At 33.9% G+C, this 20,667-nt stretch overlaps 1 protein-coding gene across 8 annotated transcripts in view; it reads left to right on the forward strand.

The window, feature by feature from the left end:
• MGAT4C (MGAT4 family member C) overlaps nucleotides 1–20,667 on the forward strand; it is a 337,651-nt gene that overhangs the window by 63,489 nt on the left and 253,495 nt on the right. For all 8 annotated transcript variants that reach the window (XM_048301684.1, XM_048301691.1, XM_048301682.1 and 5 more), the window contains one exon: nucleotides 16,485–16,585. The gene's annotated coding sequence lies outside the window, so the exon portion shown is untranslated. The remainder of the gene's footprint in view (nucleotides 1–16,484; nucleotides 16,586–20,667) is intronic.

Raw genomic sequence — 20,667 nt, forward strand, 5'->3', positions numbered from 1 at the left:
GCTAGCAGACAGGAAAACAAAGTAGAACTTTAAATTGGATTTGCAGTCTGGACTTGCAACTGTTGCGAAAAAAGAGAAAAAAACCCTAGGTGTACACTGTGATTTTTCCGAGAAATCATAAACAGCAGTCAAATATTGTTTTGAATTACTCAATATGCACTTGAAATGTGTGGTTTAATTCCACATCATTTTAGTAATGAACATATGCTTGAAAATAAATTAGATGAGTGCCTTTAAGCTAAATCTGAAATTGATGTTTTAAAGAGTTGCCTGGAGGGTAAAATTATACTAATAAAAATTATAGATATATCTATATAGTTAGATTAATGCTAATAATTATTAGCTTATGTCTACTTCTGAGATAAAGTGGGAGATGACAGTCTTTATTTCCACCAAGTGAAAATACATATTTTTAACATCAAATGGGATGAAAAATGTCTCATCTAATTTTTTATTTGGGCTATAATTAAACAGCAGTAAAATCTGAATGAGATTCTATTGTTACATATTGTGCTTGTATGAAGTGATATCAAATATTGCTGGCATTTATTATGAATTCCTTTAAAAAATCCTGTAGTGTTCAGGGTCCAACAATAGCATGATATTGCTATTGTTCCAAGGTTACCTATTTTGTTTTTAGAAGTATGAGAAATGAGAAAAAATGCAACCTACATTTTCATGCTCTTACTCTGCAGATGTCATTCCAATTTTTCGATAAAAAGACATCTAAAAGAAAAAATGTGTTATTAAGGGAATGCCTCAACATGATAAATTTAAATGAACTTCTCAAAGGACTAATATAAGTGAAAATAGAAACATTAAGTCTGAAGACAATTTAGAATCCAGGCAGAGACTGATTGATATATTCTCAGAGTGTGTTTATGTAAGAGATGGACAGAAGTAAAAATGGCAGAAAAGAAATTGGATGTGTAGAAATAGACATGTCAAAATCCTTCCTAAAATGAGGAGGGTTGTTCTGTTATGGGACTTGAGAGAAGGAGTGAAATGCCTACTTTAATTTTTTTAAAAAATAATAGTTAATAGCCACCAGAATTACGCTTAAATGTTGGGTTTATATCTAACAATAAGCAGTGGTGAAATTTTCTGACTGGGCAGAACACTTTTCTAAATGTAAACAAAATTTAAATAAATTTAAATGTGTAGCAACTCCTCAGTCAGTTGTTGCTTGTGAGCATTTCCAATTTTGTGGAAAAAAGTTTATTAAATTAATGTCTAAAAGTTAGCTGTAAAATGACTAGCAAAGTGCTTATAGAACATAGAACTTTTCATTCTTTTTAGAATAGCTGCAAAAATTCACCTTTTCTAAAGAGATAAGGAGTACAGGTAGCAAGCAATGCTTTCTACCACTTCCACCTTAAGGTTACAATATAAAATGCTAGCATGGCTAACGATATTTTTTTTTCTCTTTTCCCTGCTCTCCTATAACATAATTAGGGCTGAAAAGGCACTGATGAGAATAAACTAGCATTTAACGCATAGGAGGGAGAATCTTTCAGTACTGCACTGAACTGTTTCTTCAGTAGCTTTGTCATTTTAGTCATGTTTCCTACTACATATAGAATTGAATCATATGAAAGTCAAGCTTTTAGCAATTTTTTTTTCTCTAATTGGCTAGCAAAATAACTATTCTTATGGTAAAGCAGTACAGAACTAAGACCCTGAGATTAGCTCATCTGGTTAGAGCATGTTGCTAAAAGCACCGGGGTTGTGGGTTTGAACGCTGTACAGGCCATTTACTTTGGTGCTGGACTTGATCCTGCAGGATCCCTTCCAACTGAGAACATTCTGTATGTACCTTGCTTAGGGTCTGATATAACAGTTCTGGTTGCATTTAGCATAATTCCTATGAAAGTGTTTTCCTGTTTTCATGTATTGGAAAGTTTGCTGTCTTCTCTGACAAGCAATGCAAGCATACATATATCTACACATTTTCTAAATAATTCTCTTTAAAAATACATAATAAAAATAAAAAAATACAATAGGTAAGGATTATGGTAAAGATGAGATATTATGAAAAAATTACTATAGAGTCTGCATTTGCTAATGCTGGGTTGATGAATCTTCATCTATTTTTGGAATTTATTATTTTTTCTCAGTGGCTTCACAGAGTCAGAAAAGTAAGTTCATGCTGATCATTTAACCTCATTTCCAGCATAATGAGACAAAGACCTTATTATTGTGACATGTTTCATAATGCTTTTGAACTATCTAACAATATCTTGATTTAAAAGGTTCCAGTCATGAAGAGTTTAGCTCAGCCTTAGTTAATTGTTCCAATGAAAAATGGCCTTCTATTGTTAAAATTTATTTTAAAAACGCAGATCTATAAAAACTTACTTTTATTTGCAGTATATGTAGTTTTACTCCAGCTTGATGCTTTATCATAACCTTATATGCCAGACTGAGAGCTCCCTATTGGGAAATTTCTATTCCCTAGAGACATATTTAAAGACTGCATAAAATTGCTCCTATTAAACTGAGTTGACTGAGTTCCTTGAAATGGGACTTGAACGGGAAACAAATAGATATATATATACACTTTTTAATCCTTCTTATAATTGTGTTTGAACACTCCTCAGTATTTTGCTGAGTTTTTTGCAGTTTTTTTGTGGTCTGGACAGACACACTGGATGCAATAGCTGTGTCACTGGTGAAGAAAGTAATTTCATGTGGTGGATTGACCATGGCTGGACATCAGGTGCTTACCAAATCTATCCCTCCCCTGCTCAGCTGGGGAGGGGAGAGAAAATACAACCAAAGATTCCTGGTGCACAGCTGCCTCACCACAGTCTTCACCACAGGCTGCAGGGGAATCTCTGCTCTGGCTCCTGGAGAACATTCTGGCCCTCTGTTTTCACTGATCTTAGCGTCTGCAAGGCTGTTTCTCTCGCATGTTCTCACTCCTCTCTCTGGCTGCTAATGCCCAGGGATTTTTTAATCCCTTCTAAAATCTGTTATCCCAGAGACACTACGGCCATCACTGACGGGCTTGGACTTGGCCAGTGGTGGGTCTACAAATAGTAATACTAAAGTAATATTCATTATGTTTCATGAACTTAATACAAGCTGGACAGGATCCCTTATAGGTAAGAAACCACTGCTTTTAATTTAGCAGTTTTTCAGCTGGAATGAAGTTTAATATAAAATTTATTCTGTTACATGCTTGAAAATACTTATTTGTTTATATTTGTATTTACTAATTCTTAACAAATTTCAGAGGGGTTTTTAGTGCTGGAGGCATCTTGTCCATCATATCACCCTTCACTTGCTCTGAAGTCCTACAAAACATCTCACATTTTTTCTTATCCTATACAGAAGTACCTGAAGTGTGCAATCACATGTTCTCTGCTGTGCTTAGGGGGTTTGTAGCTCACAGTGCACAAAAATAATGAATAAGTTGTTTTATGTAAAAGATGTTTTTTTTCTAGGGAAGATAAACAATGTTCTTAGAATTGTATGTTCTTTGAACTGTAGCATGTATTCAATACACCAGATATAAAAGATAATTTAATTGTCACAATTAATGGCTGCTGCTGATTCTATGATATGGCACACACTTATCTTTCTTAAGTAGTGATAGAAGTCCAAGGACAAAGCTGAAACATTTGAATATATTTCTGCTTAGAGTGACACCAGGCACCATCGTAGTCCAGTAACTTGTGCTGAAAGTTAAAAGCTAAATAACACATCTAGTTGCCTCATTTTTTTACAAATTCACCCCAAACAAATAAACATCTAACCCAATTCTGAAATAATTACATGTAGCCAACAATAACACTCATGTCTCTGCTGCAAGTAAGTTACTTCTTTCCTTTTTACCCTGCATAAATACCCATGAAAAACAATAATTTATAAGGGTTTTTTTAAAGACTAGGTTATGCTTAGTGAAAACTTTGCTTTTCATGACTTGACTCTCCAAAGGAAGCAATTACTTCAAGTAGGAATTCCATGGGCTGTGCAGGAACATTAGACGAGCTGATATCACTCTTTTCCAATAAATCACTTTTCTCTTTGCCTCATCTAGTGCTCTATAACCACAGCTTTCTTGTCTGATTGGATGTTAGCCACCTCAGCAGCTGTCTATCCTTGAACTGAGGAAAACATCCACAGTAAGCTCAAAGGAAAAACAGGTGTCTGTTCTAATGAAGATCAATTTACCTCAGGATTAAGACTATGAGAAACAACACCAAGTTCACCTTCCTTCAGTCAAGACCTTCGGAAATATAACAGACCTTTCATCTGACAGGAAGAGGCTTGAGGAAAACAAAAGATTTGCTTTGCAGACAGAAAGTGTTGTCTCTGTACAAAGCTGAAATGGACTCAGCACTATACACTACACAAGCCTTGTACATCATGATAGCTTTATTTTAAACACAAAGGTTTACGAGAAAAAATTAGGCAAGCTTTTCTTTGGGGAAAGTAATGCATTTGCTACTCCTTCTCTGGATATCAAATTAAAATCCCACAAGAAAACGAACAATAGATCTACTAATTTTTTCTTCTCTTTAATAAAAAAAGGCTTCCTAGGACAAGAGTAAAGAGGGCTTTATATAATTCAGCTTCAGAAATTTCTGATAGATTTAAATCGCTTTGGTTCTGGAGACTTTTATTGTAGATGTAAAACTTTTTATAATGGCAAGTAGATGTTGCAATATTTCCCTTTACTGGGTTTTTTAAAATACAAGCAGGTCAGGGTGTGTAATATATTAATACTGGTTGTCTTTATAGGCTTTGTATTTTCAGTGCCTTATTTAAAATTTCATTGTATTGAAGAGAGAATTACTTGCCTAAAATATAACCCTTGTCACTTTTCACTCAATATGGCCTCTAACTGAGTTTTACTTTTCTGACCCTTAAACCCACAAACTAAATGGAAAATATACCTAATCTACTTTTAGGAAAACATCAAGAGCTGATTCAGTTGCTAATATTATACTTCTAAAAGTTCCTAAATGCCCAGTGCTTCTTGTAACCCTCTTAGCAAAATGCTAGTAATCCACTGAAAATAATTTTGAGAGGTCTTCCGTAGATAGTACAAACTTACAGTGGTGTTAAATCAGCCTTGCTATTCCAAGTGTCATTAAAGTCTGCAGGCTTTGCTGGCATTTTAAGTTTTTTTGGATTCAAGTCTTACAGGGATTTTGTTTGAGCTAAAAGGAAAATCTCAGAGCAGTGTCTGGTATTAGAAATTCATTCAGCTGCAAGTCTGTAAGGCACTATCAGCCAGGCCATAATTCCATGGAAGTGTCAATTCGTATGCGAGTGGTTCTACACAGCCTAGTAAATTTGAGTCTTGTTTTAGTGGTACTTGTAGGGTTTTTTGCTCCAGAGCTGACAAAGATTATCAATTTAAAAATTACTTGAAATGTTGCAGAGCGTATTCATGAAAGTCCTACAAATACACTTATACTACCTTTCCTGTTCCAGTAAATCCCTTTTGCTACCGAAATGCATATTCCCTGGAATTACTAAAAAGTCAATCTCTGTCTCTTTTTTTTCCAAATGTAAAGTGTAGTTATTTAGTATTTTCTACAGTGTTAGTTCTTGGTGTTGGGAATTCTTGCCTTTGTCATTGTTGAGAAGGTAACTTAAAAATCTGATTTTCATCATATCTATGAACAGACTTCTAAAATGCAAAACACTGGAAGCATATTTTAAAGTTTAAAGCTCAAAAGTATAGTTTAATTAAAATTTTGTCCTCAGATATTGTTCTTATCAGAGCTTGCCTTTTTCAATTTTCCAGTCTGATAACTGAGTAGCAGATGGGCAAATCTTGTGACACCAATTTAAAAATGTTTTTGGTTTTTAATAATATTTCAACAGCTTGTGTGTTTTGTTCTCTTTTAATGTCTTGGAGACCTTCCTCTATAAATTCTGATAAATCTGTGAAAGATACTGGGGTTTGATTTTTGTGACTTGAGTACTTTTACCAGCATTAAGAGTCCAAAGAATTGCTCAGCTTCTTGCAGAAACTTTTGAATAATGTTGAAGAGAGGTTGAGCAAATAATAATACACTCTTGGTTATTTATTTTTTCAGTGATGATTCTGAGTAATGCTGTGGCAATATGAACACAGATTTTCTTGGTACCCTTCAGATTTCATAATTTACACCCAATGAAGTTCTATGGAGGGTAGAAGAAAAGAAACTAAATTATTTCTTTTAGCTTCTTCATTAAGCTTTCCTTGCTATGGATATTCCATGTTATCTACATGAGAAAATACTGAGGGAGCTATGATGAAGACACCTTATAGCGGGGTTTGTTTCGTGTTGGATTTTTTCCCCCTAATTTTCAGGAAGTAGACCAATTTGCATTTCTCAAAGATTTCACTATTGTGACTGGAGTCAATCACTGAATGCAGTGGAGTTCAAAAATCTCAGTGTACATGGTGACTGACCACCACTCTGTTTTCAAGTTACTGAAAACAAACAATATATATGAATAATCTATTTTATTTTTTTTTACTTTATTTTTTACCACAGACTATAGTCTGCAAGACCACATGTTTAAAATAATTCCAAAATCATTCCTAGGAGTGCTGTGATTTTCTTTCTAGATAATTCTAGTACCTCTGGACTGCTGTTTCAGTGGTTTCACACACCAAAAACAATGTGAAAGACATTTAAGGCCATTTAAGACTATGTCTTGGACAATTCTGTAATAAGGTGTGTGTGTTTATTTTTATTTTAAGGGAAAAGGAGCTACAGTTCTGTGAAAAACAGCTTTAGCCTTAACTCAGTCTTTAGAGTAGTCCTCCATATTGTGTTTGCACAGGTTTGGTTCAGGTCTCTGAAAGAACTGTTAAATTCCCCTGGCATTGCCCAGACCATGCTTTCTACAGAGTTGCCTTCTCAGGGCTCACACAGTGATGACTTTCTCCCTCTTTTTTCTTTAATCTTAGCAGCACCTTAAACTAGATCTTCACCATACCTGATGTGAGGTCATTGCTCTACTCTGTATTGAACATCATCATCACTACTCAGTGAATTGTCCTTCAAACACCCTGTCCGAATAGTTCACCTGGGAAATGGTCTGCAGAAGCATGAGGAGTGGGGAGGGGGGAAGATACATGACCTTTTCTTATTGTTAAAAATGGTATTTTTGAATTTCTAAAGTCTTATACAGGGGAATTCACATGAACAATATTGCATCATGTTTTGAAATACCTTCAAAGAGTGCCTCTCTCTCTCTGCTAGATGCAGTCAATGGAGTAGCTCAGCCCTATCTGCTCTCAAACACCTTCACATGTGGGGATATACACCAAAGTCACATATAGATAACAAGAATTTGATGAAAAATCACATTTTTCGCTTGTTTTCCCAATCTTTTAAAACACGACTCTCTTTATACATTGTTTTTATATGTATATTCTTTTACATATAAAACATTAAGATAAATGTATATAATTACACTTAGATAAAACCTATAATCATTTTTAATTTTTTCACTTATCCTCCATGCATATTAATATCTTGAAGAATGTATTTTTTTCTTTAGGTTTTTTTTCCTCCCTTACCTACTCTTGGAGTAGTTTAAAATGTGAAATATTTCCTGAAACATGAAAACCTGAAAAATTCAATCCAGTTAAGTCTTGATTTTGAAAAAAACCATGTAGAATTAAGGTTATTACTTTACATATTTATGGGGATTTGACAGACAAGAATTTATCCTTGTCTAGTATGTAACTTTTTCTAAAAACATGAAGACTTGAGATATCATTCAGAGCAAGAAATTCAGTGTTCTTCCAAAGAATTTCAGATTTGTTTCGATTTCTAATAAACAGAAAATTCTGCCTCTCATATAATTTAGGACATGAAGACATGAGTAAACAAATGTGTCATGTGATGAAAACTTAGCTAGTATTGAAGTAATTACTGCAGCTTATCTAAGAATTAAGATACAAAACCCCTGTTCTTTAACAACTTGATATCCTTTTTATTTTTCCTGGAAATGTCACCAAATCTAGTTTTGTTTTGGTATCATTGTTTTTTTGTTATGTCCCATTATCTCTAATTTCACATCTCACAGGCTGTGTAGCACAGTGAATGGCATGGATTCTTTAGTCTTTCCTTGTTAGTTACTGTTTTGTTAAATAGTCTGTGATCTGTAATTGATGTTTACAAAAATAACTGCTTAAGGTTTTGTTTATTTGTTTCATTACACTGCAGTATAGATTTCTAGGATAATGGCAATTTTTCAGCATGCTATTTCAGAAATGTATTTTCATTATATACCAATGTTCATGCATAAAACATCCTGTTTACTTGTTGTTGGATGACAAGCAGCTTGTCAAGTATGCATGAGTGACTTTCTTCTAAGAATATTTAAAAATATTTATATGAAGATCTTTATATGACTAGATCTCCTCAAGTAACTCAGTGAGGGGAAAAAACACTTTACTGAATATTTATAGTTTTGATGGCCTAAGTACTTCTTTATGGAATTTTGTTTTCCTTTTTTTCTTTTTTTCTGCTCTTTAATTAGTTAGGTCCTTCTTATATAGTAATGGCTTACTGGTAACATCAACCCAATATTTAACTCCTGGAAAAGAGGATTTTGAACTTGGAGAAACAATGAATTAGAGATTAAAATACCTGAAGAATCTGAACTCAAGGTGTTTCCCAGGACTTAATATGGGGAAATTATTTTGGTGAAAAAAGTGTTGTGCTAATGCAACAATGATTGTAATTTATTCAAACTTGTTTCAGGTTATTGCAGATATTTCTCTGTTGTTTTCCTTGCCTTAGTCTGTTCTGCATTAGGGATAGGACCATGAAACACCATTACTAACTATAGAGCTTGATGAAAATATATCTGACACTCTGAATATGTAATCGTAACAAAGCTTTCTGCAGGCTTACTAAGCTCAGTTCCTCAGCAACTGTAGAGCACTAAGAAAGCCTGATTTAGCTGACTAAACTAATTCTGTTTGTGAGATGTTTTGTTTATGCTCCTCTGCTGGTACCTTTAAGTACCTTTTTTTGTCTGGGCATATATGTCTATTTGTGTCACATGCACTGGCATTAAAGCAAAAATTAAACTGTTGATTTTGACTGTGAGTATAACAGCTATATTTTAATAATGTCCACTGTATCAAGTGCAAATAATTAAAAGACAGAAAACTCACAATATATTGCTGGTCTTCAGGATTTCCTTTCTTCAGCAAGCCCTTGGCAAGGAAGGGATTTTGGTTCTGTTTTTGTGTTACAGTGAAGAGTCATATTGTAAGAACCCTTTTGAATCTCATGCCCAGCTCTAAGAACCCTACAGAGTAATCAGAGTTGGATGTAAGATCAAATTTTGCTGGTGAGGGCCTGCTTACAAAACAGGTTAAGCTGTATTGTAAATGTCAGAATACTAACACAATGAAGGATTCTCATTTATTATCAAATTCACTCTTTTTCTGTCATGGATAATTTTTTCCTAATTAAGTTAAACCCTATTTCACTATTTCTTAAATAAATTCCATCCCTTAATTACTCCCTTTGAGTAAAAGATTCTCATATGTTCTTCCTAGGTAAATTTTAAAAGTTTCAAAACACTTAATGTATACCAAAATAAAATTATTTTTCTATGTGCATAATTTTTATTTCCTGTTTTGATTTGCATCTTTGTATGATATTTTAACACAATGTATTTATCTATACCTATCTCTAGCTAACCAACAGTGTGGATCTAGATAAATGTTTTACTTTTGCTGACTGGCACTTAGTTTGCTGAAAGATATGTTAGCATTGGTGATGCAACATGGACAACCAATTAACAATGAGGTGACCTTTTTCTTTCATTATATGATTATCATTCAGTAGTGCATCTAATGAGCATCCAGAGTTCCTGAGAGCCTCTACTAAAAAAGTATTGTCTCTGATGAACATGCTGGTGGCTGAAGTAGCATTTTTATAAATGTATACCTTTTATCAGCCTTTCTATCTGGGACCCATTAGGAAAGGTTTCACATTAGGAATCATTTAGGGAGCTCAAGATGTAGAAATATATTGAAATAAAAATGCCATTGAGGTCCAATCTTAAATATAGGGCCACACTTCTACATATAAAAGTAATAAGGTATAAAGATATAAAGGTCATTTAGGCATGCAAATGTATTATAACTACAGCATTTTTATACAGCATTCTTATTTTTGTGAACCATGTTAACATTTTCATACACTTGACATAGTCCATATTAAGAATAGACAGATTAGTGTTTTGATGCACAAATATCTATCTGCAAGATTTTTTGGGCTACAGCATGATAGGAAGAGATGTAGTTTATAACAAATTCAAAGGAGAATTTTTGCCAATTTTTGTTTGTATGAAATCTGAATGTATCTCTCAGGATCAGAGAGAAGAACTGCATTTGGGAGGACGCTGATGCTCAAAATCTTATGAAGGCTGAAGCAACAAAAGTTACATAACTTTCACAATGAGGAATATATGGGTTGATTAGAAATATTCAACAAAAGCGAAAATATTTTGTATAAAGACTTTTTATGAAACACGAGAATTTCTCCAAGATAAGTGAAGGATAGAAGACAAAGCTGACCTGTAACAGAGTTGGGAAAGCAAGTGAATAAATGAAAGATGGTAGGGGTTAGTGGACATGTGACAGACCAATAAAGAGCTCATGCAGTCTATCACCTTTATGGAAGAGTTTTGAGGGAGAAGAGTAAGAAAGAAACTGAGAGGAGAATGATAAAAGACAAGTGATACATATCTTTCCTTAGAGGCCTGACATTAATGAGCCTGTAATGGGCTTATTAGACTAAGTTATCTTTTTGCTGAAATATGTAAAGTTAAGCAGTTATGCTAATAAGAAAAGGAGTAGCAGGACAGATTAAAAAGGGAAGAGTCAAAAGTAAAATATGGAACTGTGTATTGTCAGTCAGTTACATGCAGTTTGACCATGAAATAGATATAATTTAGGATTATAGGACCTTGATATTTTCAGCTATGTAGTTCGAAAACTAAATTATCTCCTACAAGATGATATATTTCTTACACAAAAATTACCCCCCAAAATATTGGTTATATATGAACACACACATTCACATAAACTTATGTGAAATATTTCTATTTTTTGTACTGAATATAAAAGGTTAAGATGCTGTTTTCTTTTTAACAGAGGTTGCCTGTTAGTTGCCTCTTAATATAGTTGAGAAACTCTTATGCTGGACATTTTTTTTGGCTCTTGAGACAAGCATGATGGCATAAATCAAACAAATCACTGATGTATAGTATAAGATACATTTTACCAAATAATAAAGTACTCTTTAATGGGTAGTGTAGGTGGTTGGAGAAAAAGGTTTTTGGGTTTTTTAAAATATTTTTGAGTTTGACCAGTTTTACAAAAAGTATGGTCTAGCTGTATCCCTGCATAGCTGCTATCTGCAAAACCATGCACCACCCTCATTAGCTGAAGTTTAAACTAAAGTGCAGCAGTTTAGGATGTGGTTTAATTTGGTTAGGTTTCATCTTTGAAGAGTTTCACTCAAAATGATTTTCGGAGTACTTGAATCCAGGATAGTATTTTGACAGGCCACTCTCCCTGGACCACTGGATGCCTTGCCATAAATTGAGGACCCTCCCTGTAGGCAATGGAATCCTCATCATGGTACACGACAACTGCGTCCCAGCATAACTCCCTGGGTTACAAGGTCCACAGTTTGGATGCCATTGCATAGTTCAACCCCACTGCTCATACCAGGGTCAGCTTGAGCAGGTTCTTCATGGCTTCAAACAACAGATTTCCAATATCTCCAAGGAGAGACACCACAGGTTCTCTCAGTAATCTGGTCATGTTTGACCACTCTCACAGTTAAGTCGCTTCTCACACTTACATGGAATTCAGTTTGTGTCCAATGGTTCTTGTCCTGCCACTGGGTGCTACTGAGGAGAGTATGACTCTGTTGTACACCCTCCCATCAAGTGTTCATACCCTACTACTTGGAATGCCTGCTTTTGGGCCGGTGCCAATTTATATAGAAGGAAGAATGATAATCCTTTTAGCGGTTCTTGCTGCAGAGCTATACTTTAACCTGGAAGACCTGTTGTTTTTAAGAAAATCTAGAAGAAATAACAACTAGAAAAACCTAGGATATTTTTTGTCCTGGGAAGTTTGAGAGGAAAATTTTTCATTTCATTTGGACCAAAATCAAATAATTAAAAACAAAGAACTTAATACCTGCAGGTGGCTCATAATCTTTACTCATGCTCTATCTGCACTGCCTAGACCAATCATATTTATCCATCTTCCCCCCTTTGATGCATAATTCTGCCTGTAACTTTATTAGACTAGTTAACTATATAATTTAAGCACAGCTGAAAATTGTACAAGCATTTCAAATAAAATTGTTTGTTTGGGGAAATTTATTGGTAAAATGCACTCATGCACTGAATGGAAAATGTGGAATGAGATTTGTGAATGGAATAAGTACAGGAGACAACTGAGTTGGTTTTATAACTGTTAGTTCTGGGGTTTTTTTCCTGATCAGTAGGACTGCAATCTCTACCATTTTGTTTCTAATACATTCATTCATTAATTTTGGTGTGTTGCTTAAGACCAAGATAAGATTTATAGCTGTATTTGCAAAGCGGCTATGCTAATTCAGAGCTTAGCCACATTCTGTATTTGAATGCTGATCAGCATGATGTTATATTTTACTGCTCTCCTTTCCATTTAATTTTATTGGATATCATTGAAAGTCATAGATATAATATGCTCAACTCCCAAAACTATTGTGAACTCCTAGCATTTAGGAGGTTTTGATTTGGCACTGAAAGCATGTGTGTTTATAGAATAGAATTTATAATAGAACACATTTATTTACATATTTAAATGAATATTTATCAGGGTTTTTTTTTCAAGCTTGGAATATGTTCACTGGAATAACTTTGGGTCAGTATTAATAACTGTACCATATGTCTCTGTATTTCCGAACCAGGTGGCTGGCAATCATGTCTCCAGATGAGCAGTGGTTCAGTGACAGCAACAAAAAGCCCTCTTCCATGCACACATTGCCATGAACAATCCCTGCTTTCTTTTTTAACATTTTGTTTATTTCTGAATACTGTTTTAGTATCAAACATTCTGTTGTTTGATGATAATTCAGTACTGGATAACTAGAATTTCTTTCATATGTGATTGAAAGACAAATGTTGCTAAATGAAGAACATCAGTATTAGCATTAGCTTCTCTGGCGTGTTGGTTAAGTTACTAGTACTGTACATCTCTTGCTCGACTACTTGGCCTAGTAGGTGCTGTATCATGTATTCTCTAAATTTATATGTTTTTTCTATAGTCAGAATAAACAAATTTCTGTAAACCCTACTATTTCCTACCTATTTTGTAGGAATAAAACTTTTTCACATCAATTGATCGGAGTCTGTACTTCACACATATGATTTTTTTTCATTCCAACTTTTCTTTTCTTAGACTCCTAGAAATTATTACAGCCATTAGATAGAGTTGGTCTAATATTTTCGAAGACTTTTCTTCAATGTAATCTCTGACTTTATATGTACTAATACTTCCCTGAAATATTCAGCTACAAAGAAAGTGGTAAAGCAGTTTTCAGGGTTTTTTAGTTTGTTTATTGGCTATAACTTTCCAGTTACTTCAAGATATTACTGTGCGCAATTTTTTTTGCATATCTAATAAATATTGTGTATAATGTGAATTTTTAATGCATATGTTTTCCTATGTGTCTTAAAAAAAAAAAAAAAAAGCCTAAGTTCTTTAATTGGAAGATTCATACTCAAAGTATATGGAGTTGTTTATTTCCATCAAACTTTGAGAAGTTCAAGTGACACACAAACACTTTACCTAAGGTGGTCTCTTACTTTTTTTTTGTACAGAGAGAGAGAGAGATTTTTAAGAACATGGAGAGTTTTTGTTTTAATACAACTTCATCCAGAAAAAAATCATAGTTTTGTTTCGCTCATAAATCTTGAACTTAAATATAATCTGTTGTTTCAGAGGGGAAATTTTTCTTTTATGGATAAACCTGAATTTGTACAGGTACAGGTATAGGCTATTTTTTTGAGAGACTCCCATATTCTTGGTGTTTTGACTTTGTCTTCACTTTGACCAGTTTCCTTTTTTTTTCTGTACTTTACCTAAAAAAAGACAAAACCCCAATGCTGCAATTGGCTTACTAATACAACATTGTGTTTATCATATTACCTGGTGATCTTTGTCTGTGCTGCATACTTTGGCAAGAAATGTGTAGTGACTTATATTATTTGATCCTCTCACATAAGCCCATGTCTATTATTTCCAAGGATATTTTCTACATGAAATATGATGTTCAGAACTAACTGGTGAGTGACTGCTGGACAAATCTGACCTGTTCTGTTGAGACAAAAATAGCAAGGTGCTATTCAAAAAAATGTTAGCTGAGCAGGTCAGGAGGAATACCTTATATAACTTTTTTCACAGAAGAAATCAAAGTCTGAAGTTCTTTGTCTCTTCCACAAGTTCAGGAAGCTCTATGTCAGAGAAAGTCTCAGGGATTTTATGCATGTTTAAACATGAAGCAACAAACTGAAACAAACAAACAAATTATGCACACATACTCTTAGTGTGTTGCAGTAATAAGTGCTTGCCTTTTATACATCATCTTCATAATCAGTTATTTTGCCCTGTCTTCTACGAATCTGTTCCTATATCGAGTAAGTAACTTTATATATTCCCCACAATCTGCAAAAGAGTATAAGAAAGGGCTAAGCACAGGCATACTTAGACAGTAATGGTTCTTGCTAATTCATCAAGGTATTCAGCAGTGTTTGCTATATCTCTTCTATGAGACAGAATATCAAATACACAGGCTGAGCAAGGGACATAAAGTACTGAAAGCTAACATGTCATCTATGTGTCTTTATTACATATATAGTGAGATTTCTGAGAGTGCTCCTGTCTATTATGTGCATTGTATCAATAGTTAGCTCCAACAGGGAATAAGAGCTTGAAGTTCTCCACCAAAATTCTTCCTCTTGCCTCCTAAGACAACTTGTGAGAAACCCAAATTCAGAATACCTGAGAAACTCTGAATTGATGCATTCTCTCTTACTCATCTTTTACAAGCTGTGAGACATTTTTCCTAAAAGTTTTTCTTGTTAAGCATAACAAAAATCTTAACTAGGCTTTAAATGCCAACCTAGAGCACTCTGTCACAGAGAGTAGGACAGATTGATTTTAGTATGAAGGCATTCAATACATTTTGTTATATCACTTATCTTTATTTTAGTTTCTCTTTATTTTAGATTTTTTTTTATTGTTTGAACGATAAATTTTCATCTCATAAAAAGATGTATATAAGCACAATATAAAGGAATATTTCCTCTAAAACTTCTATTTACAGAAATATTTTCGATATACATTTAGAAGTACACTTTTAAAACTGTTAAAAATACAAGTTCATCAGCATAAAGAGTTCCCAAAAGGAAAACTAAAACTAGATGTATCCTATCACTGGGGGTAGCAGGCTGAGCTATAATATTTCAGCTAAATATTTTTTCTGAATTTTCTGATAGAAAATAAATCCTTTTCTGCCTGAATTGCCTGTCATCTTATGGAATGAATTTTTTATGCATTATCCCCCCATTTCTTAATAAATTTTTCAAATCCTGCAATTTAGAAAACATTTATTGTAGAGAAAGAGGTGGTGCTTCCTGGCTTCTGTATGGCAGTATTTATGGTATGCTTGCATGACATATTTAACTTAAGTAACCTTGTTTTACTGGAAAGGCAACTACTAATAGATGAGAAGTGATTAAGGACAGCTTAGTTCATAACTTTCTGTGATTACTTTGTGATTCCATGATCCAAGTCCTTCCTGGTAATACAGCAGGAATATTTTTTGTCCACAAAACCCATTGCAACTTTCATTTCTATTTTTGAAAACCAAACTAAAATTTGGCAAATTGCCAAAAAAAAACTAGAATGTTTTTGAAGGTTTCCTCCAACCAACCATTCATAATTTAGAATCCTAATTTTATAATTCTAAATGGACTGTATGCAAGTGGTTTTCCACTAGACTGCTGAAACACTTCATCACACAGACGAAAACCAAAAATAATATACAGCTATTGTTCTTCACTATCCTAGTTTGAAAAAAGGCTCATTGAAATTTTGCCTTGCACTTTTGCATATGGAAATGTCACTGCTCCACTGAGACTATGAGACTATGTGTATGAATTCTCCCAGAACAGTCACCACACGTAAGGAATGTGAATTCTCTGGTTCTGTCCCTAGAATATCCATTTACTCTCTGAAAAGTTTTTCTCCTCATGAATTACAGTGTGTGGACCAACCCATGATAGCACCAGGTAAGATATATTATCCTGAAAAAGTTTAGCTATTTTGTACACAATAGGATGATTTTGTAATGTGAACCACTGTGTAAAAAGAAAGAGGAAGAAAAGGTATTCTGAAAGATTTACACAGATTTCTTTTTTCTCTGCAGATTCTTTCAAGTGAAGCAGCTGTAGCTTGGATTTCACTGTGTGACCTTGACACTTAGTGTCAAGCCCTTCAGATAGCTGCTAGATTTGGCAAGGTTAAAAGGTAAGTGAAATATTTAATGTTAAAGCAAATCACTAAGAAAACAGAAACCCCTGTATTTAGTAGGCATTGTTATTATGTATAAAAATGACTGACATCCATAGTGTGAAGTGCTCTTTGCAATCTGTTTCAAATTTTATTGCTTTGTTTAATTTTCTCATGGTAGTTTCTAAGATATAAGTTAAAAATTAAACACCTACATGAAGGAAAGAGGAAAATGGAATTGTAAATGAATTGTCTTCTATATAACTTGGTATCATTAAAACAAGAATTCAATTTTTCAAACCTAGGCGTAACAAGAAGGCAAATGAAAAAGGGTATAAAGACCGTGATGTACACATTAGACAAATGTAATAATTTTTTGATTTTTTTTATTAGTGGATTTTAGTTGGGATATTTTTGTAAAGCAGAAAACAAAGAACTGGCCAACCTTAACTGAAATAATCAAATGAAAAGGAGAGAGTTTATTTAGCAGAGGGTAAACAAGTATGTCTTGTCAAAACTTGGTCCTTTACATGATGCTGACTGCCTTTTGTGAAATAAGCCTCAGTAAAACCAGTGTCATCAAGTATATCTATTTTACTACTCTTCTAGACAGATTAGAGAAAGCATATCTATTTAATCAATCCTTTATATTAAACATAATATGTAAAATGCTCACTTTAATTTAAATCAAGGGTAATTAAATGAATGCTATATAAATCAGCATTTCTTTTATCTCTAAGAGAGACATTTTTCATCCTTTACATATTTGTGGGTCAGATATTGCCTCAAGGAGAAAGAAAGTTATGAATAATTTAAGAATCACCATTTTTACTTCTGATGAGAGCAGTAAGAAACACTTTCAGGGCTAGTTACTTGCAGCATATTCCAGGGAGTACTGTTTATTAAAAGAAGGCTTTTCTCTTGTATTGGAGTCCCCAGTACAAGAAAGACACGGACCTTTCAGAGAGGGTGCAGAGGAGGGACTCAAAAATAATCAGAGGACAGGAACACCTGTGAAGACAGGCTAAGAGAGTTGCAGTTGTTCAATCAGGAGAAGAAAAACCTTAAGACCTCATCACAGATTTTCAATATATAAAGGGAGAGTTAGAAAACATGGAGAAAGGCTTTTAACCAATTCCTGCACTGATAGGACAAGGGGCAAGGAGTTTTCATTGAAAGAGTCGAGGTTTATGTCGGCAATTGAATCACGGACCCAGATGGACAGGGAATCTGAACTGTTTATTCAAAGGAATGAGCTGGTTTTATACACTTTTCCAAGGCACAGCATTTCCTTATGCGGCAATCTTCATTATGTGACCTAACCCATATTGCCTCATCAGCAACACACTTTCTCAGTGTCCTTCTATGGGGTGATCACTCGCTGTTCACTGTCTGTCAGCTCCCGGCAGGCTCCTCTCCGTAGGGGTCTGTCTGCTGTGTGACACCTCCTCTCCCCAGGGCCCGGTGGAGACAAGCCTCTGTGTGCTGCCATGTGCTCCTTTGTGCTGCCATGTGCCTCTGCAGGCAGGTTTTACAGCTCACAACCCAATTCTATCTTATAATTCCCCATAGTTTAGATTGGGCATGCTGAATTTTTTATTTTATAACAAGGGTAATGGTACACTGAAGCAGGTTGCTCAGAGAAGTTGTAGATGCCCTATCCCTGGAAGTGTCCAATGTCAAGTTGGAGGAAGCTTTAAGCAATGTGGTCTAATGAAAGATTTCTCTGCCCATTGCAGGTGGGTTGACTAGAAGGTCACTTAAGGTCCCTTCCAACACAAACCATTCTATAATTCTATTGTGTGTCTGGAAATAGAGTTTATACTTGGAACTTCAGGGAATATGACTGAACAAGTTTTTGTCCAAGTCTCATAAGCAGAGTAAAAATCAACATCATGAAATACTAAAACCTAGAATAATAAAAGTACTAATTGTGCATTAATATTATTGTCAAGAAATTGATAGAACGGAAAAGTCTCTAGAGAAAAAAATTACCCCTACTGTATGAAACTATTAGGAAATTGTAATGACAGATCTAATATGATGATGTTAGATTTTCCATCCAGATTACTGTGAATTAATTATTGCACTATACCTTTATATCTTTTTGAAGCACATGTTAAAAACTCTGGTCAAAACTGAACGCAGAAGCTAGTAAGACTTTTATGTCATTATGTACATTTGTGGTCCAGAAAAATGGAACAAGTTAAGATGTGAAAAATAATTTATTGAATTAAGAAAAAGTAAGGATCACTTAGGAAACAAGCATACATTTTGGGTTAATAGGTAGTGCCTGTGGCCACCAATCCAGGTAAATTTTTAATGAGGTGATGGAGACAGGTTTCTGCTCTGTATTACTTTTCCAAAACGTTTCCTTTCTATTATTAGTAGCTCATTCTTCAGATAACATTGTTAGAAAATACATTCTTAATAGTGTTTAATTTTTTTTCTTCAATACTTGAATTAAATAAGTCACTTTTAGCAATCTGCTGACATGCAGTTTTTTCTAGTTCATTGAATTTCACTTACATTTGACTTATATTTTTAATGAATAAAAATAGTGTTTATAATTCAACAGAGAAAATAATTTTCTTTAAATAATTGTCAGTGTAAGAATATTTTAGCAATACCTGTTTGGTACTTATTTGTCAGGAACATAAGCCATACTTATTCAGGTGATGAATTTTGCAGTTCAGTCCTTGTGCCTGACAAAACTAATTCCAATTTATGCTCCCTCTGGTCATAAGAAGAAACATGACAAGCCTTTATTCTCTGTACCTTCAAATCATACAGTGTTCCTAGTGTCTGACTATACATGATCTGCTTTATCTAGCTGATTGCATTGCACTGCATTTTGCAGAAAATAAAATGATGTTTCTAATGTAACCATAAATTCATCTTTTTTTGTTGAGCTCAGGAGATAAATCCTTAACAAAGAGGATTTGACATATGAAATCACTTTCTGGTTTCTATTTTGATGGGCTTATATATAGTTGCTAATAAAATCATTAACACCTATATCCATGTAATATTGTATACACAAGAGAGGAAGATGTAGTAAAAATGTGCAACTTATTTTACTTGATTGACTATAAACTCTCTGATGCATTTCAGGTGGTGAAAACAGTGTTTCTTGATGTATTTCAGGAATAAATCTTTTATGTCTGATTAAAATGTAGATGAGCATCATAAACTATTGTAATTTGTAAGGGTTGATCTCCTGATGCAATCTTCTTCCATCTGCTTCAGGTGTAGAGTTTACAGAGAATTTGCTACAATTACTGACTGCAATTCAGGTGCAGATGAAATCCCCAACCTACAATTCCCTATACAAATGAAAACTCCTTTATAATAATATTGATAATATCTGCTATTTCAAAAAATTCTGCAACTTTATAATAAAATAATTTTTAGCAATGAGAAATTATGGAAGTGCTATGGAAAATTTGCATGAGAACACATGGAAAATCTGAATGAGTCTGAGGTCACAAGCTAATCTCATATTTCAAGTCTTAAAGTACTAGTAATGCTAATTTGGTAATTTTTAGTTCTTAAGTTGTTTACTTAATACATAAGGAGACATATAACAAGCCAGAAGTCAGTTTAATTGTCCTAAAGACTTTTATTTCTGTGTTTTGCAGATCAACTTTAGATTTTATTGACTGTTTACTACGGTCTTTTATTATAGAATTGCATTACAAGACTAGTTTAGGGAAGGGAAATTATCCCAAAATCTCTTATCTCTGAACATGGTTCTTTGGCTGTAAGAACCTAAGAGTAGTTTGTAGAGCCTTCATCACATTAAAACAACTAATAAATGTGAACTTTACCACACCTACACTTACAAATTAGTAGAGGGACACAAATTTCTTGGAGTAATGGTCACTAGACAAGAGAGACTAGGAAGTGAAGAATTATATTCTTCAAATGTGTCAAAGAGAAAGGGAAATGTTGCCCAAAAGGTAATTTTCTATTTAACAGATGTTATATAAATAGAGCACATTGTTACTTTTAAAATATTTTATTTTTTCGTATTTGGTAGGAAGAATAACAAACCTGTGCTTTCAGTAAAATATTGTACACAGCTTCTGCAAAACAAA

Source organism: Corvus hawaiiensis, chromosome 4 (assembly GCF_020740725.1).
Source record: "Corvus hawaiiensis isolate bCorHaw1 chromosome 4, bCorHaw1.pri.cur, whole genome shotgun sequence".
NCBI classification, from domain to species: domain Eukaryota; kingdom Metazoa; phylum Chordata; class Aves; order Passeriformes; family Corvidae; genus Corvus; species Corvus hawaiiensis.